At 41.1% G+C, this 19442-nt stretch overlaps 1 long non-coding RNA gene across 6 annotated transcripts in view; it reads right to left on the bottom strand.

Annotated features, from left to right (window-relative positions):
• The window catches only part of LOC138988923 (uncharacterized), a 376732-nt gene extending 357614 nt beyond the window's left edge, over positions 1-19118 (bottom strand). For all 6 annotated transcript variants that reach the window (XR_011465190.1, XR_011465191.1, XR_011465192.1 and 3 more), the window contains exon 1: positions 18974-19118. This is a non-coding gene — a long non-coding RNA (uncharacterized lncRNA). The remainder of the gene's footprint in view (positions 1-18973) is intronic.
• Positions 19119-19442: the final 324 nt, after the last annotated feature.

The raw sequence follows: 19442 nt of genomic DNA, 5'->3' as shown, positions 1-19442 counted from the left end.
CTTTCTCTATGCCTGTTAACCTATTGGCCTCTCTGTTACCAATGGGATTCTCTCTCTTTATCTCTTGAGAATTTAAACTCTTAGACACATAGATTATTGTCAGGACAAGCTGAAAGACTATGTAGAGTTGAAATCAGAATTGGTATCAAAGAAAGCCTCATTAAAAAGGAGTAGAGGGAGTTTACTGGTGGTCCAGTGGCTAAAATGTTGCCTTCCAGTCCAGGGGGTGTAGGTTCGACCCCTGGCCAGGGAGTTAAGATTCCACATGCCTCACCACCAAAAAACCAGAACAGAGCAATATTGTAATAAGTTCAATAAAGCCTTTAAAAATGGTCCACATCAAAAAATATTTTTTTAAAAAAAGGAGTTGAGGCTATGGATCAGAAGTTCAAACCATCCAATAGAGGAGAGAATGAAGAAGACTTGCAGAGAATGAGAGCTGAAAGAACATACTGCACTATAACAGAGACACAGTGAAGGAGACAGACACAGAGTAAGATTCAGAGAATGGCAGCGTCAGAGACAGAACTCCTGAGTTCCCACTGGCTTTCCACCCCCTGGCCCAGTGCCCATGAAAACTGGCCATACTTCCTACCCTTAGTTTAGTGATACAGCCTTATATTTTTTTCATGTACATTTTTGCTTGAACTGATATGAGTAACTGTGAGTTTTAGGCATACAAATGCTGATTACAAAACCATATTAAAAGATGCTTTCAAGCGTAGATGGAACTACCTTATATCTGGATTTAAGAGAAGGAAAGAAAAAAATCTGTTTTGTAGAAAAAAGAACAATCCTTCTGATGTGGCAGGATTCTCTAACATCCAACATAATGTGCTTTTAAGAAACAAATGTACTGGGACTTCCCTGGCAGCCCAGTGGTAAACAATCTGCCTCCCAGTTGTAGGGGACATGGGTTCAATCCCTGGTCTGGGACGATCCCATACACCCTGGAGCAACCAAGCCTGTGCACCACAGCTACTGAAGCCCAGGCTCTAGAACCCATGCTCTGCATCCAGAGAGGACAGCGCAGTGAGAAGCCTGCGCACCACAGGGAGAGAGCAACCCCCGATTGCTGCATCTAGAGAAAGCCTGCACAAAGCAGTGAAGACCCAGCACAGCCATAAAGAAAGAAAGAAAACCCTACGTCTGCTTTCTTTTCATGAGAAAGTACTATTTCCTAAAAGTTATCATCTCGGAGAATTTCTAAAGAACCCAGGGTAAAGTGACATGTTGGTATTTTGTCACTTTCCATATTTGAAAGATGGAAAGGTCTTGCATATATATGACTATGAAGTCTGTTCTGTTCAGCATTTACCCTTTGGTGTTTATTCAAGAGACTTAAGTCTCCCGCCTCTGTGCTCTTCTTAATTCTTTTGCCGACCAAGTCTTTCCACCCAACTCATTTGCTGATGATTCTGACACTCAACTGTCCCTCTGTCTCCAGTTCTTGTCTTTCTAAATTTTACCACAGAGAGTATTTCTTCTTTTCCCCTTATAAACTAAGACATGCTTTCAGTTTCCTGAAATAGAGGCAACACTACAAAAGAAATTGCAGTGGATCTGGACTACTTCCAGAGCCCAGCAAGTTAAACATCAACTAAAAAGAAAATTAGACCATGGCTCTTTTCTATCAGAATAACTTTGATCAAATAATTGTATTACAAATACGGAGGTATTTATTGGAGGCTAAAATAGACCAAATCACAAAAGATGCAAGCAAAATAAATAAAGAAATTTTAAACAGAAATGTTTAGCCAGCAATTCCACTCCATATATTTATAAAAACACATGTCCATACAATGTCTCACAGAAATGGTCATGAAAGCTTTATCCATGATAGCCAAAAGCTGGAAACAACCCAGAATTCCATCCATAACATAATATAGAAACAAACTATGGCATACCCACACAACAGATAATACTCAAGCAGTGAAAAGGAATGAAGTTCTGATCCAAGTAACAACAAATGAACATCAATATTATTATGCTGAAGAAAGAAGCCAGACACAAAAGAGAGTGTAAGATTCAGCCTGGATGAAATTCTAGAAAAGCAAAACTAATCTACAGTAACAGAAAGCAGACCAGTAGTTGACTGAGGGTACAGACAGGGGTAGTAGAGAGAACTGACTACACAGAGGCATGAGGCAGCTTCTTGGAATAATGACAAGGTCTTTATTGAGATGGCAGACACGCAGCTGTGTACATTTGCAAAAGGTCACTGAACTGAACACTTTTAAAACTGGTACATTTTATTGCATATTAATTATACTGCAATAATGTCAGTTTTAAAACAATAAGATTATCATAAAGCTGGGCCCCTCCTAATCTTTATCATTACAGAGACATGATTGGCATTCAGTGAAATCACTATTTACCTAAATGTTCAAATTATTTTTTATTTTATTTATTTTTTACTTATATTTAGCTGCATGAAAAAAACATAGATTTTTCATGCAGCTACCTGAATTCACTTAGTCATCATTTAATAAATTCCAGTAATTTATTATACCCATATATCATAGTTAGTTGTATTAGGAAAACATTTCCCAATCTAAGATTGATCACTTTTACAGTTCTCAAGCAAGAAGGATAAAAGTTTGAGAGATCCTCAAGAGAGGGGGGGAAAAGGCATAACTCGCTTGTTATTTTTCTTCTCTAATTTAAACTATTAAGCACTTCATAGGTGTACACACACTTTAGATATATTTTATTATTTACAACTTTTTGGGTGCTTAGTTATCTCTACTTGAAAGCCAATGACTCATTTTCAACAAGTAAAAGAATGCCCTTGAGGCCCCATCAACTCATTCTCTCTACCAGATAAAAATCACTGATTGCATAACAGTGGAAGCAATCCCACATTCCATGACAGGAATCCCTTCCTGGCCTCCAGGAAACCTCCAAGAAACCATGATGACTCAATGATTCATCTATGGATGCCCAACACCACCATCCACACCACCTAATAATGAATGAATCCACCTGGACAAAATGGTGGCTCTCGTGAAAGAAGCTCTTATTTGTGTCAAAGAGCTGCCTTCTCCCAAAGTCAAAAGCTTTGGGTCCTTTCTACTCTGATGCAAACTTTCTGTCCTTCTCATGATCTCTCTTACAGCACAAGGATTTTTCTTTATATTTTATAAGTATGTTATTTGTCATCACCCCCAGGTAATTGTTTCAACTGATGTTAATAATTACTTTGCCAACAAAGGTCTGTCTAGTCAAAGCTATGGTTTCTCCAGTAGTCACGTATGGATGTGAGAGTTGGAAAGAAAGTTGGATGTGAGAGTTGGAAAGAAAGCTGAGTGCCGAAAAACTGATACTTTTGAACTGTGGTGTTGGAAAAGATTCTTGAGAGTCCTTTGGACTGCAAGGAGACCCAACCAGTCAATCCTAAAAGAGATCAGTCCTGAGTATTCATTGGAAGGACTGATGCTAAAGCTGAAACTCCAATACTTTGGCCACCTGACGTGAAGAACTGACTCATTGGAAAAGACCCTGATGCTGGGCAAGACTGAAGGCAGGAGGAGAAGGGGACAACAGAGGATGAGATGGTTGGATGGCATCACCGACTCAATGGACATGAGTTTGAGTGAACTCCAGGAGATGGTGATGGACAGGGAAGCCTGGCGTGCTGCAGTCCATGGGGTCGCAGAGTTGGACACAACTGAGTGACTGAACTGAACTGAAGTTAATAAAATACTTCAGGAACACAGTATAATTATTGAATTTTTCCAGCTGGAATAAAGAATTCCTGCAGACTACCCACAGCCAGAACACTGCTGGCTTCTGAATGGCTGAATTCACCAATGGGCCAGGGACTGCAGTATCAGTCACTCACACACCTCCTCAAGAGTTCAGGTATGAAAAAGGCTCCTGCAGTGAAATAACACTGCTCTGTTTTATATAGTACCCAGCAGTTTTTGACTGTCCTGAGTGAACATCCAACAACATCCATCTAACAACATCAATGAGTGATGCTCCTTCAGTACAATGACTTCCCCTAAGATAGATTTTTTTTTAATGCATACCAGGGTTCATAAAATTCAAGGCCCAAGTATCTTCTGCCTTAAATAGACCTAGCTAAAATAATATGAAGAACTTAGCCTGGCCCTCAAGCTGTCCCATTATTATTTCTGAGATATAGAAGAAGTCCTTCAAATGTATTCCAAGTTAGGATAGTCCCCACTCAGAGCCCAGACTCTCCTTTTCCAGTCCACTCCCCATCACCCACATCACGTTTCCAGAGTCAGCCAGAAAAACCTGACCACTCGCCTTAGCCATCCTGAGAACAGCACTGTCCACACAAATGATCATGTCTCTGGATATTCCCAGAGATTCCTATGAAAGAAGGCCAGAGTGCAGAAGAGACCGCTGTCTTCCTCACTGGTGATGCACGTGGTCACTGAATTTTGAGGGCTCATTGTGCTCAGAATCTCATGGAGCGAGCTCCTGACATTACCACCTTCATTCAGGGTGTTTCAAAACCAGTTCAAGAAGCCTGATCCTGGAAAAGTGCCATCTGTTCACAAGATTCTCCTAACCCTTCCACCCACCACCACCCAGGGTGATGTCTGAATGGTGGCAGGAATGAGGGTTTCTGCATTTAGCAACAAATCCTCTTACACCAATGTGAATGTTAATAGGCACAGAATCAAGGGAGACCCCCGGACTGTTCTTCTCAGTGTCTGGCTCCTGAAGACCTGCAAATGATGTAGGAGCTCTAGGTTAGACATTTACAACTGGCCGCCTGTTTGCATTTCATGGGACACGAAGAAGTGGGCTTCAGGCTAGATATTTCAAACTGTTAGCATTTCCTGAGACAAAAGATAGATGGGCTCAAGTTAAGGCATTTACAATCAGCCTCCCGTTTGCCCTCTGAAATGGAACTAACAGCAGAAACAGGGTAATAGCCAGTGTTTGTCTCTTGTAAACACCTTAAGGTAATAATCATGGCAATAGTCAAGGCAATAGTCATGGCTAGGACAAAGACAGGCAAAAGTCTGATTGAGTAAAGAATTAAAGCATCTCTGCTCTCAGTTTTTTTGGGACAAGGGAGATACTACACACGCATAGAAAGGCTCTTTGTGGGTCAAAAGGGATAACACGAGGCCATAATGAGTCCTGCTTCTCCCAGAAGCCTTCACTTTGAGATCCATCTTGGATGAGGGGTATGTGAGCACCCAGAGGGTTCAAAGGTAGGTCAGGTATGGAAAAAGAAGCCACATAATTGGCCTGAAGGAAGACAAAGACCCGGAAGAACTGCCCTGTATAAATGACTTAACCACCTCTTTGCTGCGCTCCTCGCCAGACAGAGAAGGCAATGGCACCCAACTCCAGTACTTTTGCCTAGAAAATTCCATGTACGGAGGAGCCTGGTAGGCTGCAGTCCATGGGGTCGATAGAGTTGGACACGACTGATTGACTTCACTTTCACTTTTCACTTTCATGCATTGGAGAAGGAAATGGCAACCCACTCCAGTGTTCTTGCCTGGAGAATCCCAGGGACGGGAAGCCTGGTGGGCTGCCGTCTATGGGGTCGCACAGAGTCGGACACGACTGAAACAACTTAGCAGCCGAAGCACACCCCTTTCTTTCCGGGTTGCATCTCTGCCTTGCTTCTGTCTTAACTAAACAAACCATTCCTCCGTATGCTCTCCCACTTGCTGTTGTGCTACGTCTCTAATAATAAACGTTGTACCTGCATTCACAGTTTCTGCCTCCGTGTTAAACACATTTTTCACTGGGGGCAAATTTCCAGGGAAAATAGCTTCTAGCCTCTAGCCCTTGCTGGTCTGGTGACGAGGATTTCTGGGTCTCATCCAAGCTACCCAGGTCCAATTCCTGGGCAGGGAATGAAGATCTTGCTTCACATCACTGCTCACTGCTACCTCACCTAGATCACAAAGCACACCTTCATGCTTATCGATGATCTATATTCTTCCTCTAGATTTCAGTCCCCAAACGCTAAATCAAAAATCTGAAGGGATGAACAGATTCTGAATTTTTAAACAAGAGCATGAGATGATTTTGCATAGGTCTAGTACTGAGAACCATGGCTAGGTAGGCTAAGGTAAACACTAGCACAATTTAGATTTGTTGATATGCAAAATGTGGGTATTCTCATATATCCTGCTGGTCTTCCCTTAGAATAAATATGTGCCATAGCAGCAGTACTGACATTTATCTGAAATGTGGGTTGTGAAAGGCTGCAGGGCCTACAATAATGGAGACCATGAGGACACTGTCTAGATATCCAGTTTTCATGTGGATACTTGCACACATGTGAAAATGAAAGTGCTAAAAATTTCTGAAAGGATAATAAGGACAACAGGTATTTAAGTTTTGCTTTTAAGGGGAAAATATAGGAATTTCAGAAAAAAATGAGATGTATGTTTAACCCTAATTTTAAAAGTACTCTATTGATGTAAAGACATCTGTTTGTTCAGGAAGATAAAGAATATGTTATGTTTAATTTGCTTTGCTTTGCTCTTAGAATTGCCATATTTGAAAGACTGAATTGAAGAGTACAATTTATATAAAGAATAATTATCCATTTACTCACTGAAATTACCATTAGATCATTTAGAAGTACCAGTATCTTATCTCCATCTCTTTTGGTTAATGAATAGCAGGCCAATATCTGAGAGACAAGAAGAACTAGTATTTACTGTCATTACCACCCACCAGTTCCTGTATTAAGCAGCATACAGGCCACGTATGAGAAAAGGGTGTGAAAAGTATTTGTTTAAACACAAAAGAAAAAGTTATGTTTTCAAAACTTGGGTAGCCTCCATGGTGTTAAGTGGGCTTCCTTGGTGGCTCAGACAGTAAAGAACCTGCCTGCAGTACAGGAGACCCAGGTTCCTTCCCTGGGTCAGGAAGATCCCCTGGGGAAGGGAATGGCAACCCACTCCAGTACTCTTGCCTGGAGAATTCCATGGACAGAGGAGAGTGGTGGGCTATACAGTTCACAGTGTTGCAGAGTCAGACACACCTGAGTGATTAACACTTTCACTACTTTTCACGGTGTTAAGAGTTACAGAAACCATTCATATTCTGAAAAGAAAATGTGGAGAGGTGGAGACAATCTACTGAATTCAACATTTGTCAACTGTAGCTTAATCTAACACAGTGGTTTAAAAACCAGATATGACTTCCGGCCCCCCTCCCTGGAGTTCCTGATTTTGAAGGTCTGAGGTGAGGCTAGAGTACTTTCATTTCTTAATTTCCAGGTGATACTGACGCACGATTAGAGAACAGCTGGTCTAAACAGTTTCGTTTTCCAGCTGTGGCTGCTCCTGTACCCTGTCCCAGTGTTGCGGGAGGTATGTAATGGGCACACCACCAGATGCATCCTGGACCTAAGCCCAAATGTCTTTCTGTTTCTGGAACTGTTTTTATCCAGTTTTGACAAGAAAGGGAAAGGATTTCTGATTTCAAAAGTATATTTGTGTGTGTTAGAAATATTGGAGGAAAACAAAAAGAAAATGATCTTGTAAAAACTGAAAGTACCTTTCCAAAACCGTCTTTAATGTGCGCTGGAATCCACTCAAATGGCTTTGGGCTTTGAATCCAATCAAATGCGGAGCCTGCTTTGCTCCTATTTGTGCTGTTGAAACTTGGCTACAAAGATTAGCAGAATCATAAAAATGGCTGACAATTAAATTTGCCTTGTTTCTTCATTTTGTTTTGTACTTTTCAATGAAAGATGCACCCTGAATCTCAAATATATCTTCCCCCTGGGCTACTTGGTTAAAAAAAAAAAATTATCTTAGTCAGCTGCGGTATGTCTTGAAGAAATTGGCATCACAACCCACAATGAGTTCAGGATTCATCACCCTCAAGTATCAGCCCTTACACTTCTGGAGACTTAAACATTCCCAATTATTAACGCTCTTAAAAAGTTTCACGGTTTTCTAGTAAAAAGGCTATTACCAATTCACAAACAAAGAATTTCAATCCAAACTTTACATCAGTGTATTGTTTCTTGTATCCTTTCTTTCCGGAAGGCAGCTGCTCTAAGAAAAAGATTCTTTGTCTTTCCTAAATTCTGCTCTCATCTCTAGATATTTTTAAGAGGGATTAGTACCATGACATCAGGGAGCAAAAGTGAGCCTTGGAATGCACAACTCTTTAGAGTCATAAAATAGGTGTCTGTCATGACTTCTCTTGTTGCATACATTTTATTTACACAATTAATCAACAAATAAACATAGCTGACCCTTAATATTCAAGGGATGTTACAATAATATTGGTGGCTGCTTTCATAAAGAAAAAAGCTGTCACTTTGTGTTAGAGAATTGTAACAATTAATAGAAACAAAAGCTTCCCTCCACCTCCAGGCAGTGTCCTTTTCTCATTTTCTTTTCCCTTTTTATTGGAGTATAGCTGATTCACAAAGTTGTGTGAGTTGCAGGTGTACAGCAAAGTGATTCAGTTACACATATACATATATCCCCTTTTTTTACAAGAGTATTTCCCATATAGGCCATTAGAGTATTGAGTAGCATTCCCTGTGCTATACAGCACGTTCCTATTAGTTACCTATTTAATATATAGCAGAGTATATATGTCAATCCCAATCTCCCAATTTATCCCTACTCTTTCCTTATCCCCTGGTAACCATAAACTTGTTTTCCACATCTGTGACTCTACTTCTGTTCCGTAAATAAGTTCATTTGTATCCTTTTTCTTAGATTCCACAGATAAGCGATGTCATAAACTTGTCTTTCTGCGTCTGACTTACTCCACTCAGTATGACACTCTCTAGGTCCATCCGTGTCGCTGCAAATGGCATTACTTTCCTTTTTACGGCTGAGTAATATTCCACTGTATGTACACACCGCATCTTCTTTATCCATTCCTCTGCTGATGGACATTTAGGTTGCTTTTATATCCTGGCTATTGTAAACAGTGGTGCAATGAAAATTGGGGTGCATGTGTCTCTTTTAATTATGGTTTTCTCCAGGTATATGCCCAGGAATGGGATTACTGAATCATATGGTAGTCCTATTTTTAGATTTTTAAGGAACCTCCATATTGTTCTCCATAATGGCTATACCAATTTACCTTCCCATCAACATTTTCTCCACACCCTCTCCAACATTTATTGTTTGTAGATTTTTTATGATGTCCTCTGCAAACAGTGACAATTTCACTTCTTAACCAACTTGTATTCCTTTTATTTTTTTTTTTCTTTGCCAACTGCCATGGCTAGGATTTCCAAAACTGTCAAATAATAGTGGTGAGAGTGGACATCTCATCTTATTCCTTATCTTAGAGGAAATGCTTACCATTTTTGACCATTAAGAATGATGTTTACTGTGGGTTTATCATATATGGTCTTTATTATGCTGAGGTAAGTTCCCTCTCTGCCCACTTTCTGGGGAGTTTTTATCATAAATGGGTGTTGAATTTTGTCAAAAGCTTTTTCTGCATCTATTGAGATTATATAGTTTTCATTCTTCAATTGGGCTTCCCTGATAGCTCAGTTGGTAAAGAATCCTCCTGCAGGAGATCACGGGTTCAATTCCTGGGTCAGGAAGATCCCCCGGAGAAGGGATAGGCTACCCACTCCAGTATTCTTAGGCTTCCCTGTAGCTCAGCTGGTAAAGAATCTGCCTGTTGTGTGTGTGTGTGTGTGTGTGTGTGTTTTAATTCTACAGTTTGTTGATGTGGTGTATCACACTGATTGATTTTCAGATATTGAAAAATCCTTGTACCCCTGGGATAAATTCCACTAGATAATGGTTTATGATCCTTTTAATGTATTGTTAGATTCGGTTTGCTAGTATTTTGTTGAGGATTTTTGTGTTCATCTTTATCAGTGATACTGGCCTGTAATTTTTTGTTGTTGCTGTGATAAACTGGTCTGGTTTTGGTATCAGGATGGTGGCCTCATAGAATGAGTTCGACAGTGTTTCTTCCTCCACAGTTTTTTGAAAGAGTTTCCAAAGGATAGCTGCTAACTCTTCTCTAAGTGTTTGATAGAATTCACCTGTGAAGCCATCTGGTCCTGGACTTTTGTTTGCTGGAGGATTTTTAATCATAGTTTCAGTTTCATTACTTGTGTTTGGTCTGTTCATATTTTCTGTTTCTTCCTGGCTCAGTCTTGGAAGACTGTATCTTTATAAGAATTTGTCCATTTCTTGCAGGTTATCCATTTTATTGGCATATAGTTGCTTGTAGTAGTCTCTTATGATCCTTGGAACAAAAGCTTGATTAAAACACTTAATTTGAGGTGTCAGAGCCCAAGCAGAGTGAGAACAATCAGGTGTGACTCAGGCTGGATTGCTGAAGCATGCGGAAGTTGATGGGGGCGCCCACGGTTTGAGGGCGGGGGGGGTGTTGAGGTGGATAACAGCAGCCCAGCTAGGGATGTCAAAGCCTGTGTTGGGTAAGATGGGTATCTTCCTGCGGCAGTGTAGCAACAATGTGAGATTGGTCACATATAGGATAACTGATCAGACAATACAGAAGGCTAATGGGAGCCAAGTTTCTCACTGTTGAAGGAAGGAGTTACAAATATGTAATGGGAAACAAAAAAAACTAGAATATGCTTTGAGGTAGTGGATTGAAATTGTAGGTATAGGTGAAAAGTCATGACTTCAATACAGATATGGAAACGTGGATATACATATGAGGACAGATAGCTAGAAAGGTAAATATTCCCTAACTCTGACCACTCAGAGGGCCTCAGAACAACGCTTCACCATCAATGAGAACAACTAGGTTGCAGAATTCAGCTGTTTTATATCTTTCTCTGTTAGTCCAGGGTTCCTTGGAGTAATAGGTGATTTCAGCATTGGGGCAATAAAAGTACATGAGTCACAGAAACTCACTGTTCCCAAAAGTAAGGAAGCACTCAAAGAATGATAGAGATATGAGAAGACAAAAGCCATTCTGAAGGGATTTTCAATGACTAAATATGGGGAAATTTCAGCATCAAAATAAACAATTACAGTAGTAGATTATAACTCATTGAATTTAATCAAAACCTCTAAGTCCATACTAAATAAGTTGATCGATTGATTTTAAGTGAGAAGAGAAATGGGAGAGTTAAATAGTTTTAAAGTCACTCTCCACAAAACACTTATTAATTTCAAAAGGGAAAAGAGTAACTTTATAGTGGAGAAGCTCTAGGACACATTTAAGCCAAATAAATTAAAAAAAAAAGTCACCCAGTTGTGTCCAACTCTTTGCAACTCCATGGACTATACAGTCCATGGAATTCTCCAGGCTAGAACACTGGAGTGTATAGCCTTTCCCTTCTCCAGGGGATCTTCCCAACCCAGGGATCGAACCCAGGTCTCCTGCATTACAGGCGGGTTCTTTACCAGCTGAGCCACAAAGTAAACATAAATAAAGAGGCAAACTGAAATCACGAGCCACCAGACACAATGAGAACAATTCAAAATCGTATCTGTAATATTCTGGAAAAAGATCAACTGGATTATAAACATGATGGAATATCAAACAAACCCAAATTGAGGAGTAGCCTATGAAGTAATCCTTCAAAACATCAAGGTCATTGTACCAGACAGACCCTAAAATGAATACCAATAATCTCGGCTTCTTGGTGTTAATGCCTTTGTGCAATCCTATCTCTTGAGTTTGGGCAGAACCAAGAGGATACAGCAAAGGCTGATGAGATGTCCCTATCATGATTACATTACAGTATGTATAAGGCTCCATCACGCCAACAGAGTCTCAGCTTCTGTCCTTGAAGGAGGATTCTCCCATGAAGTGGTCATGTTGGAAAAAACCCACATGGTAAGAAACTGCAGGAGCTAATGTAGTCTTTGGCAACAACCTTCCAGCAATCTGAAGAAGTTATGAAGCAGACCTTTCCGTATTCAAGCCTCTGATGAGACCACAGGTAAACTGCAGCCTGCTGAAACCCTGAAGCTAAGTCCTGTCTGGACTCCTGACTTCCAGAAACTGAGATAATAAATATGCACTGTTTAAAGCTGCTAAATTTATGTTAATTTTTTTATGCAGCACAGAAAACAGGGACAGTCATTAAAGTCAATAAAAGACTGAGAAACTCTTACAGACTAAAGGAGACAAAAGAAATATAAGAACCAAATGTAATGCAAGATTCTGAACTGGATCCTTCTGGGCATTACTGAGACAACTGTAAAGACTTGAAGGTGGTTTGAGAATCAGAGGGTAGAAGTATATCAATGTTATTTTCCTAATTTTGATGAAGGTTTTACAGTTATTTAGGAGACCATCCTTGTTAGTAGAAATACTAATAATAAACAAACACATGAAGTATAAATATTTAAATACTTTGATTACTAAATACTCTGGACACTAAAGTATACAAAATATTTAAAGGTGATGATGGGGCATTAAGTTGGCAACTTACAAATGGTTCAGGGGGATAAGTTACTTATGTTCACAACCATTTTGTAAACTGAAGACTGTTAAAGTATTTCAAAAACAAACCAAAAAACCTGTTCCAAACCTACTCTTTTCTATCTCAACAAATACCATTTCTATTTTCCCAGTTGCTTGAGTCAAGAACATCTATTGCCTGTTCTGTTTCAATAGACTCCTAACTGTTCTCCCCCTTGCTCTATAACACCCTCCCATCCCCCACCGCCACGTCAATTCTCTACACAGTAGCCAGAGTGATGTTTTAAAATTTAACTCAGATCCTGTCAAGCCCCTGCTCAAAATATCCAATGGCTGCCCTCAGCATTCCTTTACACGAACTATACCTTCCTCGTGAGTTGGCCCCTGCTCACCTCTCTGGCTCACCTCTAACCATTCTCCTTCATCATTCCACTTCAGTCCTTAACACCCTTCTTGCTGCTTCTGGAGTTCAAGTTTCTGCCCTTCCTATTCTCTCTGTTTAGGTTCCCCCAGGCAGCAACATGGCTTACTTCTTTCCATCAATATGGCTTCCATCAAATGCCACATCCTTGGAGAACTCTTCTTTGAGCATTATATTAAAACTGTGTCCTCTTTCTTTTTTTTTTTTTTTTTTTTGGCTTGGAAAGATTGAGTGCAGGATGAGAAGAGGGAGATAGAGGATGGGTTGGATGGCATCATAGACTTAATGGACATGAGTTTCAGCAAACTCTGGGATATAGTGAAGGACAGGGAAGCCTGGCATGCTGCAGTCCATGGGGTCACAAAGAATCAGACACGACTTAGCAACTGAAAAACAACAACTTTCCCACCATAATGTACAATTATCCCTCACCCCACAGAGTCAGACACGACTGAAGTGATGCAGCAGCAGCAGCAGCCACTTTATTTTTCTTAATGGTACTTATTACAGCATACATGCTAAGTCGCTTCAGTCGTGTCTGACTCTGTGAGACTGTATGGACCGTAGCCCACCAGGCTCCTCTGTCCATGGGATTCTCCAGGCAAGATACTAGAGTGGATTGCCGTGCACTCCTCCAGGGGATCTCCCTGACCCAGGGACTGAACCCGTGACTCTCACATGCCCTGCACTGGCAGGCAGGTTCTTAACCACCAGTGCCACCTGGGAAGCCCATTTCTTTATTTACTTGCTTATTATCTGTCTCTTCTGTGAGGGCAAGTTCTCTTAATCTCCAAATCTCCAAGACTAGTCTGCTGCCTGATGAATGAATGAACACAGCCATATCAATATTTAGATGCTGAGGCATCAGCTAGGTTTATTCACTAGCTGCATGCTTTCACCCACAAGCCTTGCCGTAATTATGGCTCAAGTTCCTGTCTCAGAAAAATAAAATACTTCATGGGCAGAAACTCTAGGATCACACAAAATAGGCAGAACCATAACCCTTAAATTACAAGAGTCCTTTCAACTTCACCTGTCTCTATCCTAGAGAAAGCCGCTCACTTAACACAGACGTATTTTGACTCAGGTCTATCTCCCCTGTTTTATGAAATAGATCAGAGTTTCTAAACCTTGGCATTTTTGACATTTTGGGCCAGATCATAGATGTGGAGGGCTGTCCTATGCATTGTGACTCATGCGCTCAGCTGTGTCAAACTCTTTGCCACCCCATGGACAGTACTCTGCCAGGCTCCTCTATCCATGGAATTTTCCAGGCAAGAACACGGGGGTGGTTTGCCATTTCCTCCTCCAGGGGATCTTCCCAATCTGGGAATTGTACCCTTGTCTCTTGTGTCTCCTGCACTGGAGGCAGATTCTTTACCGCTGAGCCACCTGGGAAGTCCTGTGCACTACAAAATACTTAGCAGCAGTCCTGACTTCTACTTACTAGATGCCAGTAGCACCCTCCCAAGTTGTGACAACCAAAAATGTCTCCAGACATTGCCAAATGTCCCCAGGAGGGCAAAAGTCGCCCTTAATTGAGAGCCACTGATGGAACCCAAAATCACTGCGGATGGTGACTGCAGCCATGAAATTAAAAGTCGCTTACTCCTTGCAAAAAAAGTTATGACCATTCGGGGGTTTTTTGTATTTCCATACAAACTGTGAAATTATTTGTTCTAGTTCTCTGAAAAATACCACTGGTAGCTTGACCCTGGGGGATGGGATGGGGAGGGAGGTGGGAGGGGGGTCCTGGATGGGGAACACATGTGCACCTGTGGCTGAGTCATGTCAATGTTTGGCAAAAACCACTACAATATTGTAAAGTAATTAGCCTCCAATTAAAATAAATAAATTGATTTTAAAAAAGGAAAAATTATGACCAACCTAGACAGCATATTAAAAAGCAGAGGTATTACTTTGCCAAAAAAGGCCCGCCTAGTCAAGGCTATGGTTTTTCCAGTAGTCATGTATGGATGTGAGAGGTGGACTATAAAGAAAGCTGAGCACCAAAGAATTGATGCTTTTGAACTGTGGTGTTGGAGAAGACTCTTGAGAGTCCCTTGGACTGCAAGGAGATCCAACCAATCCATTCTAAAGGAGATCAGTCCTGGGTGTTCATTGGAAGGGCTGATGGTGAAGCTGAAACTCCAATACTTTGGCCACCTGATGAGAAGAGCTGACTCATTTGAAAAGACCCTGATGCTAGGAAAGATTGAGGGCAGAAGGATAAGGGGATGACAGAGGATGAGATGGTTGGATGGCATCACCGACTCAATGGATGTGAGTTTGGGTAAACTCTGGGAGTTGGTGATGGACAGGGAGGCCTGGCGTGCTGCAGTCCATGGGGTCGCAAAGAGTCAGACACAACTGAGTGACTGAACCGAACTGAACTGATAGAACCCTGGATGGAACTCAGGAACGGAACCTGAGTCTTTTATTTATTTGTTTGACTGCATTGGGTCTTAGTTGCAGGGCACAGGCTCAGCAGTGAGATTAGCTGCTCTGTGTCATGTCAGATCTTGGCTCCCTAGGGGATAGAACCCACTTCCCCTGCATTGCAAAGCAGATTTTCAACCACTGGACCACTAGAGGTCCCTGTGCATGCTCAGTTGCTCAGTGGTCCTGACTCTGTGACTCCATGGACTGGAGCCTGCCAGATTCCTCTGTCCATGGGATTCCCAAGCACGAATACTAGAGGTTATTGCCATTTCCTTCTCCAGGGGACCTTCCTGACCCAGGAGTTGAACCCTGGTTTCCTGCGTCTCATACACTGGCAGGAGGATTCTTTACCACTGTAGCACCTGGGAAGTCTGGAGTTAGGCACTGGTATTTTATGAAGGCTTTTTACCTGTTTTTCATAAGCAACTAAGGCTGAGAACCACTGAGCCAGACTTTTCTTGCAGGGGAACGAATACCATATTTAAAAGGATCACTGTTAAAACCTGGGCAGGGCTCAGGGCTCAGTCTACAGAGGTGGATGAAATATCTTCAACTGTTGAAAAGCCTAGGTGACTAGGCTTGGTAGATCTTATTCACTCTCTCCAGTTTAATGTGTTTAACTGCAGTTTTTAGCAGTCTTAGGATTTTATGCTATGATTATATTAATAAGTTTGCAAGACAAGAAAAGGAACAGAAAAAAAGAATTGACAAATTGCAGAACTCCTGTTTGTTTTTTTAACTTTTCTTTCATTAACAAAAAAAAAAAGAGGAAGTTTTCATTTGCTGGTTCCTTTTTCACTCTTTAAAAGCCTTATATTAATATTATGCTATCTTTTGAGATTGCCAGTTATCGCTTGGGAACATTAGCAGTTAGAGGGAGGACCTTTGTGGAGGTCCTTCAAATACCTGAAAACAGTACCATGCTTGCCTTTCCTAAATCCTATACAGAGTGGGCAGTGAAGAGTTACAGGTCAGCCTGCTGCCCTGCTCTGGAGTTCCCAGGCAGGCAAGCCTCTGCTTCTGCAAGCTCTTCTGAGAGAACCTAGAAGTATTCTAGAGCAGGTATCTGCAACCTTCGAGACCTAATGCCTGATGATACAAGGTGGAGCTGATATAATAATAATAGACATAGAGTACACAATAAATGTAATGCACTTGAATCATCCCGAAACCATCGCCTCAACCCCAGTCTGTGGAAAAATTGTCCCTCCACAAAACCAGACCCTGGTGCCCAAAAGGTTGGGTACCACTGGGCTAGAGAAAGGCTTTTCTTGGCTTACTGGGCCTGATCTTCCCAAAAGGTTCTACAAGCATAAAACATCCCTCTGACTGTGCAAAGGGTATTTATGCTCAGAGTATTCAGAGTGCACACACAGATGGTACCAAGAGGGCCTTTAGCATTAGTGATGCTTACTAATGGCTGAGCTGCAGCCATGTTGATATCTGTCCTACAATATCTGAACAATCCTCATTTTTGTTATAATGTCACTACTTCCTGTTGAAATAAATGTTAGATAATGGAGTATGACTTCATAATGAGTGATGCTGTTGCTGCTAAGTCATTTCAGTTGTGTCCGACTCTGTGCGACCCCATGGACTGCAGCCTACCAGGCTTCTCCGTCCATGGGATTCTCCAGGCAAGAACACTGGAGTGGGTTGCCATTTCCTTCTCCAATTCATGAAAGTGGAAAGTGAAAGTGAAGTCGCTCAGTCATGTCCGACTCTTAGCGACCCCATGGACTGCAGCCTCCCAGGCTCCTCCACCCATAGGATTTTCCAGGCAAGAGTACTGGAGTGGGGTGCCATTGCCTTCTCTGTAATGAGTGATAGGCACTCATTATTAGGCCCACTGGTGTTCAAACTGGTCATCAGCCCTGCTGGACTGCTTACACTAGAGCTCTCAGGTGGACACTTGCATATGGACAATACCTCCCTTTCTCTTCTGCTCTCAAAACCTACAATATCCACCTTCATTCCACCACTGCAAAGAATTCTCAGACGAACACTTAGATTGCCAGGATCTTCTTGGGACTCCCTTGCTTTTCAATGAAATAAAAACAAGTGCAACAGAATAAGGAAGTGAATGCAGTGAGGTGGGAGCTGGCTGGCACGGAATGAGGGCAGCCCAGGGCACAGGGAGATGTTCTGAGGAAAGTCAGGACAGCAGAGATGCCAAGGCCCACTGCAAATGCCTGGTGTGCAGTCACACGAGAGTGTGGCAGGGGAGAGAAACTATGGAGAACAAAGAATGAGTGTATTATAAAAGTCAGGGAACAAATTCAATCATAAGGATTTGGAGTCAATGGGGCAAAGCCCAAGTAATAAAATACTGGAGATAAGCAGTAAGTGAGTCATATTCACTAGTACGAGGAAATGGGTTTCCTTAAATGCCTCCTCTCACTCTTTCTGGAACCCAGCACCTCTGTTACTAAGAGAATTAAGTGGGGACCATTTGTAATATAACTCAACCCTGAAGAAAACACTCCGTTAGCACAATGAGCTGGAGATTGCTCTTCATGGTCTAGAGAACTGGTGGTGTGTTAGATATTTCAATATTGCCCTGAAGCCCACAAGAGGTGTCACTCCGGTGGGCTCTGTGCTTTACACAGCCTGGCATATAGCAGATGAACAAATCAACTTATCAGGAGCATGCATGTGCCTCTGTCACTTGGGACCCAATGCTCAGCACCAGCACAGCATGACCAACAACCACAAAATCTGTTTACACAACTCACACCCTTCAAGCCCCAGGGAAATGATTCTCCATGTATCTGGCCCTCTGACTTCAAAACCAAAGGCAAATACAAGTGAATTCTGTGAATTTTGTGGGTGGAAATCAGATACAAACACCAATTTAGATGAGGGAATGTTTGAATGGCAGAAGCACTTAGGTAAGAGAAAAGGCAAATTAATTATCTTGTCAACTCCTTCCTCTCAGATAAAGTGAATGCAATAGATTCCTGCATAATGAAATATAGCTCCCCAACTGTCATGCATCTATCTTTTTTGCTTCTGTTCATGTTTCAATTCATAGTTCCAGAGGTACTTATGAGCTAGATTAGTTTTTGAAAATTAAACATGGTTGCTTAAGAACATTTTGCAATATTGAATATTTTATAGCAGCCTTAAATTTGTGTAAACATAGGCTTAGATGTAATGAGTTTTAAGTATTAGCAATTAGGTGGAAACTGAACATGAGAAGTGCAAAAACTTTTATAATTATGAAAATACTAAAGATTTGGTCAAATTTATAAAAATTAAACTAAAATAATTCAAAACTTTAAATAATTTTATTTAAAATTTTTATATTACAGTTTGTTTTCTTTTAATTATATTGTAAAATTTTGATAGTATTATCAAATATTTAATAAATATTACTAGAAAGGTTTTTAAAAGTAAAATTTTCAAAATTTTCCATTTATTTTAACTTAAATTTTAGATGAAAATGTTTCTAAATTTCGTACACTGCAAATGAAGTTAACTGCGTTTGAGTGTTTGATCCTTTGCTCCTATAACAAATTACCACAGTTCAGTAATTTAAAACAATACAGATTTATTATAGGCCAGAAATTCAACAATGGTGGTTTGATCCCTGATCTGGGAAGGTCCCACATGCCACAGAAGAACTAAGTCCATGTGCCACGACCACCGAGTCCACGTGCTCTGGAGTCCATGCGCCACTAGAGAAGCCACCGCAAGAAGAAGCCTGTGCACCGCAGATACGGAGCACTCCCTACTTACCGCAACTGGAGAAAAGCCCACGCAGCAACAAAGACCCAGTACCGCCCAAACAAAATGCAGATTGATTCCTCACAGCACAGCTTTCGGCCATGAAAAAGGGTGCACGGTTTAGACACGGAGATCTTAACGGGATAAGTATTCTGCCTACCACAGTCACTGCAAAGGAGTACAAGACTAGAATAGCAACAGAATATATGATCATGAAACTCGAGAAGAAAACAGGCGAAGAGAAAGCTGGAACTCTTGAAAGAGACACCCGCTTATACTTACAAAAACTGAAAACAACGGGAGTGAACAAACATCTGTTGAGCATGACGCACTTAACAGCTGTGAAACTACAAATTTTGTTTATAATGGAGAGTTACTTATGATCAAAACATTCCAAATAAGCAATGAATTACTCACATTAAATTCATACCATGAAAAGGTCAGACAAAATTCCAACAACTTCATCAGATCAGATCAGTTG

The sequence above is a fragment of the Bos mutus genome, chromosome 8 (genome assembly GCF_027580195.1).
Source record: "Bos mutus isolate GX-2022 chromosome 8, NWIPB_WYAK_1.1, whole genome shotgun sequence".
Classification (NCBI taxonomy): Eukaryota; Metazoa; Chordata; class Mammalia; order Artiodactyla; family Bovidae; genus Bos; species Bos mutus.
The sequence above is the reverse complement of the archived record's forward strand: the minus strand, read 5'-3'. Positions and strand labels throughout refer to the sequence as shown.